Genomic DNA, 18,848 nt, shown 5'->3' on the forward strand with positions numbered 1-18,848 from the left:
GAGAGATGTACTGAAGAATTGTAGTGATACAGCAGAGACGGAGCAGAATAGATGGATTCAGGTTAGATTTTGGAGATTGAGTTAATACAATTTGCTTGTAATTTGGATATGGGTGTGCTGAGGAAGGGAGCATTGAGAATGATTCCTAGGTTTTGGCTTGGGCAGCTGAGTCCCTGATGGTGCCATTTACTGAGATGAGGGAGATGGGAAAGGAACAAGTTTGACAAAGAACTCAAGACTTCTGGTTTCCAGTCTGGTTTGTAAGACTTTTGGTTTGTAAGAAGCTTGGAAATTGCCACTCCATCCTAACAACAAGTAAAACACTGAACAGACTGAAAAATAAACAGATCCATCAGAGAAGTGAGGTCACAGAGCAAACCACTGCCCCTAAAATTGGAGAGAGAGATAGGCCAATACAGAGCAGAAACCTGCAGGAGCCAGTGCCAGGGTATGAAAACCTGAACTGTAACTGACGAATTGCTGGAGGCTCAGTGTGGACAAGTCTGAGAGCTAGAAACTCCAGGGGGACCCAGTCCTAGGGGACCCCCACACTTTTATGAGTTTTACCTCCAGTAGCTTGGCCATCTCTCACAGTAAATATTGAAGAAAAATCCCCTCTTGCTTCCAGCAGGGGAGGGGGAAAAGGAACCATTTTGAGCTATGCCAGAACATTCTGTTCTTCTTAACAAGGCTTGCCCTAAAGAGAAGTTATTTTACCAGAGTTTAAACTATTGGGGTTTGTTTTTTAGAGCCCAACCAACCTGGGGGAAGGGAAATACCCAACTCCAGCCCACTCTAGCCATCCTGTGCCACCTAAGGGGTGGCTAGGGGAGGACTGAGAAGCACATGCGAATTTCACAGTCCAGCGGCACAGGCTCATTAAAAGACTGACACCTAATCACAGGACTACAGAACAGTTCCTCTCCCCACACCACATCATCACACTACTAAAGGCCTATTTACCATAGTTCCTTTTACCCAGTATATCATGTCTTCATCAGACAAAAATTGAGGGAATTTGTTGCCAGTAGACCTGCCTTTCAAGAAATGTTAAAAAAAAAGTTCTTCAGAGAGAAGGAAAATGATATAGGTCAGACATTCAGACTTATAGTATGAAAAAAAAAAGAGCACCAGAGAAGGAATAGTGAAGTTAAATAAAAAGTTTTATTTATCTCATTTTTAATTGATCTCACAATAACAGTTTCTTCAAAATAATAATAGCAATCATTTATTCAACTATATATTCTTATGTATGTATAAATATATGTATATATAATTTATATGTTTACGTATAATTGAAATAAATGACAGCAATGATATAAGGAATGAGAGGAAGGAATAAGGATTATTTTGCTATTATAAGGTACTTGTATTACCCATGAAGCAGTACAGCTGAGCCAAGGGTTAGGGGTGCTGATCCTCCATGCAGTTGAAAATCTGCATATAACTTTACAGTCTGCCTTCCATATGTATGCAGATCTGCATCCATTGATTCAACTACTGTGGATCATGTAGTACTGTAGTATGTATTTATTGGAAAAAATCCACATATAAATGGACCCGTGTAGTCCAAACCCATGTTGTTCAAAGGTCAACTGTATAGTGTTACTTGAAGGTAGACTTAGATTATTTATAAACATATATTGCAAACTCTAGGAAACCCACTAAAAGAACTTTTTTTAAAGAAATATAACTGATATGATAAAAAAGGAAAGAAAATGGAATCGCTTCTTGGCCTTTTGGCTAAGATCATGTGTAGGAAAGAAAATGGAATAATATAAAATGTTCATTTAAAACTACAAAAGGCAGAAAAAGAGTGGAAGACAAAAATAGGAACAAAGAACAGGGCAACCAATAGAAAACTGTAACAAATTAGGTAGATACTAATCCAACTATACCCATAATCACTTAAATATCAATGATCTAGATATACCAATTAAAAGACAGATATTGTCAAAATGGATCAAAAAAAAAAACCCAACTATATGTTGTCTACAAGAAACCCACTTTAAGTACAAAGACACATATAGTTTAAAGTAAGTGGATAGACAAAGATATACCATGCTAATACTAATCAAAGAAAGCAAGAGTAGCTATTTTAATTTCAGATGAGCAGATTTCAGAGCAAAGGAAGTTATCAAATATAAAGAGGGGCATTCCATAATGACAATAGGGTCAATTCTCCAAGAAGACATAATAATCTTTAATGTGTATCTGCCCAACAACAGAGTGTAAAAATACACAAGGCAAAACCAGATAGAACTGCAAGGAGAAATAGATGAATCTGCTATTATAGTTGGAGACTTCAACACCCTTCTACCAGAAATGAACGGATCCAACAGGCAGAAAATCAGTAAGAACACCGTTGAACTCAACAGCATATCAATCAACTAGATATAATTGACATCTGTAGACTACTTCATCCAACAACAGCAGAATACATATTCTTCTCAAGCTCACAGGGAACATTCGCCAAGATAGACCACTTTCTGCGCCATAAAACACACCTTAACATATTGAAAAGAATAGAAATCATATGCTTGCTCTTAGACCATGATAGACTTAAACTAGGAATCAATAACAGAAAGGTAGCAGGAAAATCCTCAAATACTTAGAGATTAAACAACACACTTCTAAATAACACATGGGTCAAAGAAGAAACCTCAAGGGAAATTTTAAAATATTTTGAACTGAAAAAATATGATTTATCAAAATTTGTGGGATACAGCAAAGCAACTGTCATGGTTAATTTTATAATATGTCAACTTGACTGGGTTAAGGGATGCCCAGAGAGCTGGTGAAACACTATTTCTGGCTGTGTCTGTGAGGGTGTTTCTGGAATAGATTAGCATTTGAATTGGTGAACTGAGTAAAGTAGATGGACCTCCCCAAAGTGGGTGAGCATCATCCAATCTACTGAGGGCCTGAATAGAACAAAAAGGCAGAAGAAGAGTGAATTCATTCTCTGTTTAAGCTGGGATATCCATCTTCTCCTGCCCTCAGACATTGGAACTCCTGGTTCTTAGGCCTTCAGGCTCAGACCAGGGCTTATGCCATGGCCCCTACCTGGTCCTCAGGCCTTTGGACTCTGGCTGAATTATACCACGAGCTTTCCTGGTTCTCTAGCTTGCAGATGGAAGACTGTGGGACTTCTTGGTCTCCATAATCACGTGAGCCAATTCCTATAATAAATCTCTCTAAAAATATATGTTCTGTTTTTCTGGAGAACCCTGACTAGTACAGCAGTGCTTAGAGGAAAATTCATAGCATTGAATGTATATATCAGAAAAGAAAAAGGATCTAAAACCAGTCATCTAAGCCACCTTAAGAAGCTAGAAAAAGAAGAGCAAATGAAATCCAAAGTAAGCATAAGGAAAGAAATAATAAAAATATAGAATCAGAAATAAATTACATTGAAAACAGGAAATCAACAAAACCAAAAGCTGGTTCTTTGAAAAGATCAGTAAAATTGATAAGCTTCTAGCTAGGCTAACTAAGAAAAGAAGAGAGAAGACACAAATTACTAATAGCAGAAATGAAAGAGGGGACGTGACTACAGATCACATAGAAATTAAAAGGATAATAAAGGAATATTATGAACAACTCTATGCCCACAAATCTGATAACCTTGATGAAATGGACCAATTCCTTGAAATACACACTTTGCCAAAGCTCACACAAGAAGAAACAGATACTCTGAATCGGTCTGTGTCTATTAAAGAAATTGAATCAATAATTAATAACCTTTCAAAATAGCAAGCACCATGCTCATACTGGTTCACTGGTGAATTCTGCTAAACATTTAAGGAAGAAATTATATCATTTTTCTACAATCTTTTCCAGGAGACAGAAGCAGAGGGACTGCTTCCCAACTTATTCTACCAGGGCATTTCCCTAATACCAAAACCAGGCAAAGACATTACAAGAAAAGAAGACAACGGATCAATATTTCTCATGAACATAGATGCAAAAATTGTCAACAAAATATTAGCACCAACAATGTCTGTAAAGAATTAATTAATTAATTAATTATAGAATTATACCATGATTTAGTGGGATTTATCCCACATATTCAAGGCTGGTTCAACATTTGAAAATCAATTAATGTGCAGTCATCCTTCAGTATCCATGGGGTATTGGTCCTAGGACTTGCCACGGGCACAAAAACCCTCGGTTGCACAAGTCCCATAATCGACCCTCTGTATCCACGGGTTCTGTATCTGTGGATTCAATCAACTGCAAGTTATTTTGTGGATATGGACAAATTGATTCTAAAGTTTATATGGAGAGGCAAAAGACCCAGAACAGCCAACACAATACTGAAGGAAAAGAACCAAGTCAGAGGATTGACACTACCTGACTTCAAGACTTACTATAAATGTACACTAATCAGGACAGTGTAATATTAGTGAAAGAATAGATAAATAGACCCACATGAATATTGTCAACTGATCTCCGAAAAGGAGCAAAGGCAATACAATGGAGAAAAGATAGTCCTTTCAACAAATGGTACTGGAACAGCTGGACATCCACATGCAAAAAAATGAATTTAGACTCAGACCTTATACCTTCACAAAAGTTAACTCAAAATGGATCACAGAAACTAAATGTAAAATGCAAAATTATAAAATTCCTGGAATATAACATTTTCCTAGGAGAAAATTTAGATGACCTTGGGTATGGTGATGACTTTTAGATACAACACCAAAGCCATGATCCATGAAAAAGAGAAAAGAACTCTTAAAACTCAACCTGATTAAAAAATGGGCAAGGGATTTCCCTGGTGGTCCAGTGGGTAAGACTCTGCTCCCAATGCAGGTGCCCACGTTCGATCCCTCGTCAGGGAATTAGATCCCACACTCATGCCACTACTAAGAAGCCTGCATGCCACAACTAAAAAAAGATCCCGCATGTCACAACTAAGAAGCCTGCGTGCCGCAACTAAAAGAAGATCCCGCGTGCCGCAACTAAGACAAGGTGCAGCCAAAATAAATAATAAAATAAAATAATAAATAAAAAATAAATATTTTTTAAAATGGGCAAAAGATCTGAACAGACACCTCACCAAAGAAGATATACAGATGGCAGATAAGCATATGAAAAGATGCACCACATCATATGTCATCAGGGAAATGCAAATTAAAACAATAAGAGATACCACTACACACCAGAAAATTGACAACACCAAATGCTGATGAGGATATGAAGCAACAGGAACTCTTATCCATTGCTGGTGGGAATGCAAAATGGTACAGTCACTTGTTTTTTGTTTTTTTAAAAATATTTATTATTTATTTATTTAGGCTGTGCCAGATCTTCGTTGCGGCATGTGGGATCTTTGGTTGCGGCATGTGGACTTCTTAGTTGCAGCATGCATGTGGAATCTAGTTCCCCGACCAGGGATTGAACCCAGGCCCCCTACATTGGGAGCATGAGGTCTTACCCACTGGACAACCAGGGAAGTCCCAGTGCAGTCCCAGTCACTTTGCAAGACAGTTTGGTGGTTTCTTACAAAACTAAACATATTCTTAGGGTACAGACCAGTAATCATGCTCCTCGATATTTATCCAAAGGAACTGAGAACTTATGTTCACACAAAAACCTCCACACAGATGTTTATAGAAGATTCATTGACAATTGCCAAAACTTGGAAGCAACCAAGACATCCTTTAGTAGGTGAGTGGATAAATAAACATTGTCTGGTACATCCAAACAATGGAATACTATTTAGCGCTAAAATGAAATGAGCTATCAAGCCATGAAAAGACACGGAGGGAACCTAAACACATATTACTAGGTAAAAGAAGCCAACGTGAAGAGACTACTCACTGTATGATTCCAACTTTATGACATTCTGGAAAAGGCAAAACAGTGGAGACAGTGCAAAGATCAGTGTTTGCCAGGGGTTGGGGGAAGGGCAGGATGAATGGAGCACAGAGGATTTTTAAAGCAATGAAGCTATTCTGATACTATAATGATGGATACATGGCATTATATATTTGTCAAAATCCATAGAATATACAACACAGGAGTGAACCCTAAGGTAAACTATGGACTTTGAGTGATAATGATGTGTCATTGTATGTTTACCAATTGTAACAAAAGTACCGCTCTGGTGGGGATGTTGATAATGGAGGAGGCTATGTCTGTGTGGGGGCAGGGGGATGTGTGGGAAATTCCTGTACCTTTTGTTCAATATTGCTGAGAACCTAAAAACACCTAAAAAAATTTTAATACACTTTTTAAAAAGTGTATTAAAAATTAATAAAGATATTCACTTCTGACTTAAAAAGAAACTGGGTTCTGGCCTGGCATGAGGTGGACTTCAGATTCCATTTACAGAGCACTGAGGGTGGAGATATTGGGGAATAAACTTTTCTTCTTCCTCCTATAAAGATTTATTGCCAAACAGAACAGTTGTTCTCTTTTTGGAAGCACCCATAGCTTGAACTCTGACTTCTCTAACAAGTTATCTAACTTTCCTTAAAAAAAAAAAAAAGGCCCTGTTGGACTAGCAGGTAGAGAGGGTAAACAGAAAAAACTGGGTAAGGGAAAAAACTGCATTGAAAATCCCATCAGGTTTTTGTCTAATGTTCCTAAAGGGCTTTAATTTGAACTTCATCAAGAATATTAGCATCCAGTCCACAAAAGATGATCAAAATAATTAGAATTGGAAAGTCAGAGAATTGAGAAGAAACCAACCTGTTCTTTTCATATGGTTTTTCTTTGTTGCTTTTTCCTTTATGCAATGTTTTCCTGTTTTTGAAGAGGAGCAACTGTGGATTTTCTTTATCAAAGTGATTTTGAATGGCTGGGTTTGGTTTTAGAAATCGTTTTGTAAGTCTTTTCAGTTTGAAATGATACTTCCTTCCCTAACCCCTTCCAACACAAATGGGGTTTGAACATTCTCTGTTGTTAAGGAGTGGAATTAGTTAGGACCCTTGTAATCAACAGAAATGTTTTGGGATAGCACAAGCAAAAGGGTTGTCTTTGGGACTTTCCTGGTGGCCCAGTGGTTAAGACTCTGTGCTTCCAATGCAGGGGACGTGGGTTTGATCCCTGGTCAGGGAACTAAGATCCCACATGCCATGTGGCCAAAAAAAAAAAGGTTGTCTTTTATAAAGGTCCAAGGCTATTTAACAGAATGAGAGGAATTTAATGCAACATGTTCTGGAAACAAGTTGGATGCAGAGAGCATTATCTTTGACTTGTTTCTGAACCTCTTCTTTATTATTCAATCTGCAGCCAACTACCATGGTTTAGGAGCCAACGGCCTTGTAATACAAATCTATTCTCGTCAATAGATGTATCAGACTATGGAGGCCAATTAGTTCCTACTTCAAATTCTTAGGAAAGGAGTCTAACTGGGTTCAGTTTGGATCAGGGTCTTACCCATAGAGCAATCAACTGTGGCGGGGAGACAGGGTGCACCACGTGCATGGGGTTCTCTTTCTGCAAACTTGTGGTTGATGAGTAGAGGCAAACTAGACTAGCTGTGTAATTTGTGGGGCCCTGTGCAAAATGAAAATGCAGGGCTCCCTTGTTCAAAGATTAAGACTTTCAAGATGGCAACAGCAGGACATTAAACCAAGTGTGGGGCCCTTCTAAGTGTGGGGTCCTATGTGACTGCACAAGTCTCATGCCCTGAAGCTGCTCCACGCTCTGGTCCTAGAGGAAGAGCCTCCAAACGGAGTTTCTAGACTCCATATGTTGGAACTAGAACCAGTGTTTCCTGTTTTTTGGAAATCGTAACTTTAGATTGACTTATGTTTTCCACCATTTTTCTAGTTCCTTATCGCCTCTTCAGATCCAGTAACTTTATGTGGAATTGCTTGAATGTAAGTTAGTTGTATTTTTAAAAGTCTTTCGTCCTTTCCTTTTATTGTTAGGCAATGATCTTCTGGAAGGTTGTGCAAAATTTGATTCGGGTTAACCACCTTCATGAGAAGAGTTGAAGGAGAAGATAATGTCCTTTTTCTTTCTTTGGCTGTGCTGCCCAGCATGCGGGATCTTAGTTCCCCGACCAGGGATCAAACCCGTGCCCCCTGCAGTGGAAGGGCGAGTCTTAACCACTGGACGGCCAGGGAAGTCCCTGTTCTTTTTCTTTTTAACTTTTTATCTTGAATTAATGTTAGACTTACAGAAAAGTTGCAAAGATAGGCTTAAGAGTTTCCATATATCTCTCCTCCATCTTCCCCTAATGTTACCATCTTACATAACTACAGTACAATTATCAGAACCCAAAAAATTAACATTGGTGCAATACTACTAACTAAAGGCCTTTTTTGAATTTTACCAGTTTTTCTACTAATGGCTTTTTCTTTTTCGAAGATCCTCTCCAGGATCCCACATTGCATTTAGTTATTTCTCCTTAGTCTTGTGCAGTCTGTAAAAGCTCCTTAGTCTTTCCTTGTCTTTCATGACTGACTTTTTTGAAGAGTACTGGTCAGTTATTCTGTCAAATGTCCCTCAATTTGAGTTTGTCTGATGTTTTAGAATAGCTAGACTGAATATTACAGGTATGATGTGTGTCCTCAGTGAATTATATCACAGGTTCATGATGTTATGTATCTTATTACTGGTGATATTGACATTTATCACTTAAGGTGGTTTATACTGGGTTTCTCACTGTAAAATTACTATCTTTTCCTTTATAGTTAATAAATATCTTGTGGGAGATATTTTGAGACTACGCAAACTCTGTTTCTTCTCAAACTTCTGCCCACTAATTTTAGCACTCATTAAAGGAACTTGTCTGCAACAATTACTAGTGTTTACCTAATGGTGATATTTTCTATAGTTCTTTTTGTCTTTAGGCTTATAGTATCCCATCAAGATGCTGTTTCCCAGAATTCATCTTAGTTCTTTTCCTCCCATCCTTTTTAGTGTAGTTATGTTATTGCTTTACAGTAGGTTCACTTGTTACTATTTTTATTCCATTTGGGTTCTCTCCACATCCTAGTTGGTTTTAGTTGTTTGTTTATTTTTGGGGTATGTGATACACCACTATGGTTCTAAGGGTCAAAGCAATACAAAAATATACACTATCCAAGATGGCGTAGTAGGAGGATGCAGAATTCGCGTCTCTTCACAACTAGGGCACCTACCAGGCACCAGTGGGGGTCCACGGACACCTAAGGGGACAGGAGGAACCCCCAGCCACCAGGTAGGACGTGGGGCATGAGGGGAGTGAAGGGGGAGGAGAAGTGGAGGCAGGACGGGACTGGCGCCCCTGAGGGGCAGCTGGGGGAGGGGAAGGGATCCCACGCCCGAAGGGGAAAACTGGGGAACAACTGGGAGGGCAGAGGATCAACAGGGAGCATGGCCAGGTTTCCCCTGCCCACTTGGGCCCCCAGGAACCTCTGCTGAGATCCCAGGCCTGATCCTCTGCCCACCAAGGCCCCCTCCAGATGCACGGGTCTTGAGGGAGTGGGAGGGGGGGAAGGGGGAGCAAAAGTAAAGGCCGGACCTCCAGGACCAGCACCCCTGAGGGGTGGCTGGGGGATGGGGAGGTGTTCTGACACCAAGTGGGACCCCCCCCAATGGTTAGGGGTCCAGCGGCGACGGGGGGAGGCCTTCGGGGAGATGGTGGGGGAGAGGCACGAAGGAATGGAAGGGAACGCGGCCAGCGCTTTCCCTGTCCACTTAGGCACTGGGGAGCCTGTTGGGCTCCCAGGCCTATTCCCCTGCCCTCAGAGCCTCCCTCTTGCCACTCAGAACCCAAGCCCTGCCTCTACCCCGCATCCAGATCTCTACACTTGGAGACCCCAACGTGCTGGGCCTAAACCCCACCAACACACCCTCACTCAAGGCCCTACCTCCAAACTCCAGAACTCCTCACTCCAGACGCCCTCCTTTTGACGTGCTGCCTCTCCCCTTCCGCCGCAGGTCATAAGCAGAAGCACTGCCCCATGCTTGAACGTCGCCCGGCCTAGGCCCCGCCCCATGCCCAAACGTCACCCCCAACACACCTAGGTCCTGCCCCACCATAAACCCCACCCCTGCCTAAATTCCACGCCCGCCTAAACTCCGCCCCCATAGCCAAGGCTTTTCTTTTTTTTTCCTTTTTTTCTCTTTTAGATTGGGGTTCTGTTTTACCTTGTTGATTCATTGTTGTTGATTCTTTTATATTTTTATTTTTCCTAATAAATATTTTTCTAATTTTATTTTATTCTTTATACTTTGTTACTGTTCTCTCCTTTTGGCTTGTTCCACCACCCCCCTTTTTTTCTTTTTTCTGTTGTGGTTTTATTTTACCTTGTTGCAGTTGTTTCAATTATAGTTTTATTTTTCCTAATATATACTTTTTATCTTTCTAATTTAATTTTGTTTTTTATTCTTTGATATTGTACCACTGCTTTTTTTTCTTTCTTTCTTTTTTTTTTTCTTTTTTTTTTTACCGCGCTACAAAGCTTGCGGGATCTTGGTTCCCAGGCTGGAAGGTCAGTCCCGAGCTCCTGTGGTGGGAGCTCCGAGTCCTCCCAGAGGTCCTCATCTCAGCACCAAGACCTAGCTCTATCCAACTGCCTGCAAACTCCAGTGCTGGACGCCTCAGGCCAAACAACCAGTAAGATAGGAATACAGCACCACCCATCAAAAAAAAAAAAAAAAAAAGAAACGACAAAAAAATATGTTACAGATGAAGGAGCAAGGTAAAAACCTACAAGACTAAATAAATGAAGAGGAAATAGGCAACCTACCTGAAAAAGAATTCAGAGTAATCATAGTAAAGATGATCCAAGATCTTGGAAACAGAATGGAGAAGATACAAGAAACATTTAACAAGGATCTAGAAGAACTAAAGAGCAAACAAACAGTGCTGAACAACACAATTACTGAAATTAAAAATACTCTAGAAAGAATCAATAGCAGAATAACTGAGGCAGAAGAATGGATAAGTGACCTGGAAGATAAAATGGTGGAAATAACTGCCAGGGAGCAGAATAAACAAAAAAGGAATGAAAAGACTTGAGGACAGTCTCAGAGATCTCTGGGACAACATTAAACGCCCCAACATTCGAATTATAGCAGTCCAGAAGAAGAAGAGAAAAAGAAAGGGTCTGAGAAAATATTTGAAGACATTATAGTCAAAAACTTCCCTAACATGGAAAAGGAAATAGTCAATCAAGTCCAGGAAGCACAGAGAGTACCATACAGGATAAACCCAAAGAGAAACATGCCGAGACACATATTAATCAAACTATCAAAAATTAAATACAAAAAAAAATATTAAAGGCAGCAAGGGAAAAGCAACAAATAACATACAAGGGAATCCCCATAAGGTTAACAGCTGATTTTTCAGCAGAAACTCTGCAAGCCAGAAGGGAGTGGCAGGACATATTTAAAGTGATGAAAGGGAAAAAACTACAACCAAGATTACTCTACCCAGCAAGGATCTCATTCAGATTTGATGGAGAAATTAAAACCTTTACAGATAAGCAAAAGTTAAGAGAATTCAGCACCACCAAACCACCTTTACAACAAATGCTAAAGGAACTTCTCTGGGCAGGAAACACGAGAGAAGGAAAAGACCTACAAAAACAAACTGAAAACAATTAAGAAAATGGTAATAGGAACATACATATTGATAATTACCTTAAATGTAAATGGATTAAATGCTCCAACCAAAAGACACAGACAGGTTGAATGGATACAAAAACAAGACCCGTACATATGTTGTCTACAAGAGACCCACTTCAGACCTAGGGACACATACAGACTGAAAGTGAGGGGATGGAAAAAGATATTCCATGCAAATGGAAATCAAAAGAAAGCTGGAGTAGCAATTCTCATATCAGACAAAATAGACTTTAAAATAAAGACTATTACAAGAGACAAAGAAGGACACTACATAACGATCAAGGGAACAATCCAAGAAGAAGATATAACAATTGTAAATATTTATGCACCCAACATAGGAGCACCTCAACACATAAGGCAAATGCTAACAGCCATAAAAGGGGAAATTGACAGTAACACAATAATAGTAGGGGACTTTAACACTCCACTTTCACCAATAGACAGATCATCCAAAATGAAAATAAAACACAAGCTTTAAATGACACATTAAACAAGATGGACTGAATTGATATTTATAGGACATTCCATCCAAAAACAACAGAATACACTTTCTTCTCAAGTGCTCATGGAACATTCTCCAGGATAGACCACATCTTGGGTCACAAATCAAGCCTTGGTAAATTTAAGAAAATTGAAATCATATCACTTATCTTCTCCGACCACAACACTATGAGACTAGATATCAATTACAGTAAAAAATACAAACACATGGAGGCTAAACAATACACTACTAAATAACCTATAGATCACTGAAGAAATCAAAGAGGAAATGAAAATTACCTAGAAACAAATGACAATGAAAACACAACGACCCAAAACCTATCGGATACAGCAAAAGCAGGTCTAAGAGGGAAGTTTATAGCAATACAATCCTACTTCAAGAAACAAGAAAAATCTCAAATAAACAACCTAACCTTACACCTAAAGCAATTAGAGAAAGAAGAACCAAAAAAACCCAAAGTTAGCAGAAGGAAAGAAATCATAAAGATCAGACCAGAAATAAATGAAAAAGAAATGAAGGAAACAATAGCAAAAATCAATAAAACTAAAAGCTGGTTCTTTGAGAAGATAATTAAAATTGATAAACCATTAGCCAGACGCATCAAGAAAAAAAGGGAGAAGACTCAAATGAACAGAATTAGAAATGAAAAAAGAGAAGTAACAACTGACACTGCAGAAATACAAAGGATCATGAGAGATTACTACAAGCAACTATATGTCAAAAAAATGGACAACCTGGAAGAAATGGACAAATTCTTAGAAGAGCACAATCTTCCGAACTGAACCAGGAAGAAATAGAAAATATAAACAGACCAATCACAAGCACTGAAATTGAGACTGTGATTAAAAATCTTCCAACAGGCAAAGGTCCAGGACCAGATGTCTTCACAGGCGAATTCTATCAAACATTTAGAGATGAGCTAACACCTATCCTTTTCAAACTCTTCCAAAATATAGCAGAGGAAGGAACACTCCCAAACTCATTCTACGAGGCCACCATCACCCTGATACCAAAACAAGACAAAGATGTCACCGAAAAAGAAAACTACAGGCCAATATCTCTGAAGAATATAGATGCAAAAATCCTCAACAAAATACGAGCAAACAGAATCCAACAGCACATTAAAAGGATCATACACCATGATCAAGTGGGGTTTATCCCAGGAATGCAAGGATTCTTCAATATATGCAAATCAATCAATGTGATACACCATATTAACAAATTGAAGGAGAAAAACCATATGATCATCTCAGTATATGCAGAAAAAGCTTTTGACAAAATTCAACACCCATTTATGATAAAAACTCTCCAGAAAGTAGGCATAGAGGGAACCTACCTCAACATAATAAAGGCCATATACAACAAACCCATAGGAAACATCATTCTCAATGGTGAAAAACTGAAAGCATTTCCTCTAAGATCAGGAACAAGACAAGGATGTCCACTCTCACCACTATTATTCAACATAGTTTTGGAAGTCCTAGCCACGGCAATCAGAGAAGAAAAAGAAATAAAAGGAATACAAATCAGAAAAGAAGAAGTAAAACTGCCACTGTTTTCAGATAACATGATACTATACATAGAGAATCCTAAAGATGCTACCAGAAAACTACTAGAGCTAATCAATAAATTTGGTAGAGTAGCAGGATAGAAAATTAATGCACAGAAATCTCTTACATTCCTATACACTAATGATGAAAAATCTGAAAGAGAAATTAAGGAAACACTCCCATTTACCACTGCAACAAAAATAATAAAATACCTAGGAATAAACCTACCTAAGGAGACAAAAGACCTGTATGCAGAAAACTGTAAGACACTGATGAAAGAAATTAAAGATGATGCAAACAGATGGAGAGATATACCATATTCTTGGATTGGAAGAATCAACATTGTGAAAATGATGATTCTGAAATACTACCCAAAGCAATCTACAGATTCAATGCAAACCCTATCAAACTACCAATGGCATTTTTCACAGAACTAGAACAAAAAATTTCAAAATTTGTATGGAAACACAAAAGAACCCGAATAGCCAAAGCAACATTGAGAAAGAAAAATGGAGCTGGAGGAATCAGACTCCCTGACTTCAGACTATACTACAAAGCTACAGTAATCAAGACAGTATGGTACTGGCATAAAAACAGAAATATAGATCAATGGAACAGGATAGAAAGCCCAGAGATAAATCCATGCACAAATGGTCACCTTATCTTTGATAAAGGAGGCAAGAATACACAGTGGAGAAAAGACAGCCTCTTCAATAAGTGGTGCTGGGAAAACTGGACAGTTACATGTAAAAGAATGAAATTAGAACACTTCCTAACACCATACACAAAAATAAACTCAACATGAACTAAAGACCTAAATGTAAGGCCAGACACTATAAAACTCTTAGAGGAAAACGTAGGCAGAACACTCTGACATAAATCACAGCAAGATCCTTTTTTGACCCACCTCCTAGAGAAATGGAAAGAAAAACAAAAATGAACAAATGGGACCTAATGAAACTTAAAAGCCTTTGCACAGCAAAGGAAACCATAAAAAAGACAAAAAGAGAACCCTCAGAATGGGAGAAAATATTTGCAAACGAGGCAACTGACACAGGATTAATCTCCAAAATATACAAGCAGCTCATGCAGCTCAATATCAAAAAAACAAAAAACCCAATCCCAAAATGGGCAGAAGACCTAAATAGACATTTCTCCAAAGAAGATACACAGATTGCCAACAAACACATGACAAGATGCTCAACATCACTAATCATTACAGAAACGCAAATCAAAACTACAATGAGGTATCACCTCACACCAGTCAGAATGGCCATCACCAAAAAATCTACAAACAATAAATGCTGGAGAGGGAGTGGAGAAAAGGGAACCCTCTTGCACTGTTGGTGGGAATGTAAATTGATACAGCCACTATGAAGAACAGTATGGAGGTTCCTTAAAAAACTAAAAATAGAACTACCATATGACCCAGCAATCCCACTACTGGGCATATACCCTGAGAAAACCATAATTCAAAAGAGTCATGCACCCCAATGTTCAATGCAGCACTATTTACAGTAGCCAGGACATGGAAGCAACCTAAGTTTCCATCGACAGATGAATGGATAAAGAAGATGTGGCACATTTATACAATGGAATATTATTCAGCCATAAAAAGAAATGAAACTGAGTTATTTGTAGTGAGGTGGACGGACCTACAGTCTGTCACACAGAGTGAAGTAAGTCAGACAGAGAAAAATACCGTATGCTAAACATATTTATGGAATCTAAAAAAAAAAAAGGTTCTGATGAACCTAGGGGCAGGACAGGAATAAAGACACAGACATATAGAATGGACTTGTGGACACATGGTGGGGGATGGGTAAACTGGGACAAAGTGAGAGAGTGGCATGGACATATATACACTACCAAATGTAAAATAGATAGCTAGTGGGAAGCAGCTGTGTAGCATAGGGAAATCAGCTTTGTGCTTTGCGAGCACCTAGAGGGATGGGATAAGGAGGGTGGGAGGGGGACGCAAGAAGGGGATATGGGGATATACGTATGCATATAGCTGATTCACTTTGTTATACAGCTGAAACTAACACAACATTGTAAAGCAATTATACTCCAATAAAGATGTTAAAAAATATATACAGTATCACTACCTCCTCATCCCTGTTACCCCATTCTCGTTTACCCCCCCCCCTTTTTTCCATTCTTTTCACACCTGCTTCCTATAGGTAACCAGTCTCCTTAGTTTCTGATTTATCTTTTCTGTATTTCTTTTGCACATATGGGCAAATGCAGTATGTTTTCTTATATTCCTTTCTTTCTTAGGCCAGCATTGTATAGATAAATCTTTTGTGCTTTGCATTTTTCTTTTAGCAGTTTGTCTTGGCAACCACTTTATATCAATTCACAGAGTTCTTCCTTGTTTTTTAAAATAGCTGCTGAGTATGCCATTGTATTATATACCATAAATGTATGAACACTTAGGTTGTTTCCAATATTTTGCAATTATAAACAGTACTGCAATGAATAACCTGTGTGTGTGTATTTTTCCATTGTTGGAGGTGTACATTCAAGTGAATAGCACAGATCTTTCTTCGCCTCCAATTCTTCTTTTCTCCAGCGAACCAAGAGCTATGCTGATGTTACTGCCCATATAATGTTTTCTTTCTTAGCTCTACCTTTGAAGTCTGTAATCTCTGGCAATAAGCACAGATTGTGGTCAAGTGTACACTTTCTGAGAAAGCCTTCACCCCCTGTCTCAGCCAATAATTTGGGTGGCACCCCCAGCCTTGTACTACAGTAGTGGTTTTCAACCTTGTCTGAACATTAGAATCACCTAGGAGCTTTTAAAATACCATGCCTAGGAATGCTCTAGGTAGATTCTGCAATTAATGCAGGATCTCTGGGTGTGGGACCCAGGCACCTATATTATTTTGAAGCGCCCCAGAAAGTCCAACGTGTGACTAAAGTTGAGAACAACTGGTTATATCTTTGAAATGCTACAATAATCTCCTGGCCCTCACCATACTGCCTGTGATTTGAGCCAGCTGCAGGAGTGTATCCTAGCTGATTGGGAGGTGCTCCACTCAAGAGAATTCCTGATTTTTACCTGGAGAAGAGGTAAATACCTGCTGGCCTAATTTCAGGAGGATCTGTAAAAGTCTTTAATGAAACAGAAGTTCAGCCTAGCTAAAAAAAGTTCTTTCTCACATAGAATCTGAATGACAGGTACAAGTTGCTTCAGGGCGAGAAGGAAGAATATTAAATTTCCCTTTCTCCCCTTCAACACACAAATATGGGTACCTTCCTTTGTAGTTGGTAGTATTAATAAGACTTTGTAGGGAATTCCCTGGTGGTCCAGTGGTTGGGACTTCACACTTCCACTGCAGGGTGCATGGGTTCGATCCCTGAATGGGGAACTAGGATCCTGCATGTCGCATGGCGCAGCCAAAAAAAAAAAAAAGACTTTGTAAAGCAAAAGTCGACCAATAACACTGTTTATCATCAAATCAAAGATGCCACAAGTTATAAGACACATGATTATCTTATCTTAGTGATTCTTAGCACTAAGAAACAAACCCACTGCTAAATATGAGATATAATCAAATGTAAGATATATCCTTATTTCATAGATTTTTAAATGTGGAAAAGTGTACATATTAGAATTGATGAAATACAGTAGACCTTTAGACTAGACTTCTTTGAACTCCATGCTTGTAGGATCACTTGAATTTCTCACACGCTCCTTAAACCCAACTTGTCCCAGTGGGGTACTCTTCATCTACATTGCCAAAGCTATTCCTTTTCCTGCATTCTCTACTTTGGCAAATGGAACCACCAAACTAGAAACATGGGAGTCACACCAGCCTCCTGACCTTCTAATACTTTCCACATGCAAAAGGTCTTTCCCACTCAGTCAGTTCTGTGTGGCACCTCTCTCTTGAATGCATTGCCTAGGTCTTCCTCATCTCTACAAGATTACTATAGTAATCTCCTAACTGCTTTCCACCCCTCTAATCAAGCCCTGCTCCACACTGTCCTTGTTTTCTTTCTTTAAGCATCAATCTGATCATATTATTCCTTGCTTAAAAATCAAACAAGATGAATACGCCATCCAAAAAATAGAGGATATGAACCGGTCACCTCACAGAAGAGAAAAATACACACTTATACATGTGAAAAGCTGATCATCCTTATTAGGAAATAAATGTAACAATGACATTTTTTCACCCACCCAGTTGGCAGTGTTTGAGAGAACTGATAATAACGAATGATTACAAAGGTGTGCAGAAATACTCCTACATACCATCGTTGGTAGTACAATATTTTAGATGCATTTTGGCCATGTTTTGGATATGTGAAGGAATGCAAACTGCCTGTTAAAAACCAAAATTCAACCGAGTAAGTTTGAAGATCTAATTGGCATTATTAAACTAATTGGGCAGCATCCCATCTTGAAAACAGAAGGGCACTCTGAGGGATGTACAAAATGGAAGCTTTTTATAGGAAGAAGGGTAGGGTAAGGGAGCTATTAGCAAAAGAAAAGAAAGGATTATTTTTAGGTCAACAGACCTTCTTTCTGGGAGGAAGGGAATGGCAAGGGTTTTATCATGCAGATTGCCCCTTCTGGGGGGTGTTGGGTGGTAAGCAGAGGTGGAGAGGGCCCAGGAGACATATTACCTCGTTGGTGCTGAAAATTCCAGACTAGCCAATAAAGATTACATTTCTGGTGAAGGTTGAAACTGCATTTAGATCAGGTATTAGATCTAGATCTGGTATCACGGGCTTTAGCACAAGTGACGCCATTTTGGGCCTGTGGTTTTCTCTTTAACATTTCTAATTTCTCTGAGCCTCAATTACTGCACTTGGTCAAATGGGGCCAGTAGCTACCCTAATGTTCTCAAGGAAGTGAGATAATTTTTTTCTTTTTTTTAATAAATTTATTTATTTATCTTTGGCTGCATTGGGTCTTTGCTGCTGCGCACGGGCTTTCTCTAGTTGCAGCGAGCGGGGGCTACTCTTCCTTGCGGTGCGCGGGCTTCTCATCGCGGTGGCTTCTCTTGTTGCGGAGCACGGGCTCTAGGTGCGTGGGCTTCAGTAGTGGTGGCACGCAGGCTCAGTAGTTGTGGCACACGGGCTTAGTTGCTTTGCGGCACGTGGGATCTTCCCGGACCCGGGCTTGAACCCGTGTCCCCTGCATTGGCAGGCGGATTCTTAACCACTGTACCACCAGGGAAGTCTGGAAGTGAGATAATTTAGGG

The 18,848-nt window shown here is 39.3% G+C and overlaps 1 protein-coding gene across 2 annotated transcripts in view; it reads right to left on the reverse strand.

The window, feature by feature from the left end:
• Positions 1-18,848, reverse strand: part of LOC309661024 (protein kinase C zeta type-like) — a 36,694-nt gene that overhangs the window by 17,033 nt on the left and 813 nt on the right. For both annotated transcript variants that reach the window (XM_082462226.1, XM_082462227.1), the window contains exon 2: positions 9,819-18,826. The gene's annotated coding sequence lies outside the window, so the exon portion shown is untranslated. The remainder of the gene's footprint in view (positions 1-9,818; positions 18,827-18,848) is intronic.

Source organism: Balaenoptera physalus, assembly GCF_965194825.1.
Source record: "Balaenoptera physalus genome assembly, chromosome: 1".
NCBI classification, from domain to species: Eukaryota; Metazoa; Chordata; class Mammalia; order Artiodactyla; family Balaenopteridae; genus Balaenoptera; species Balaenoptera physalus.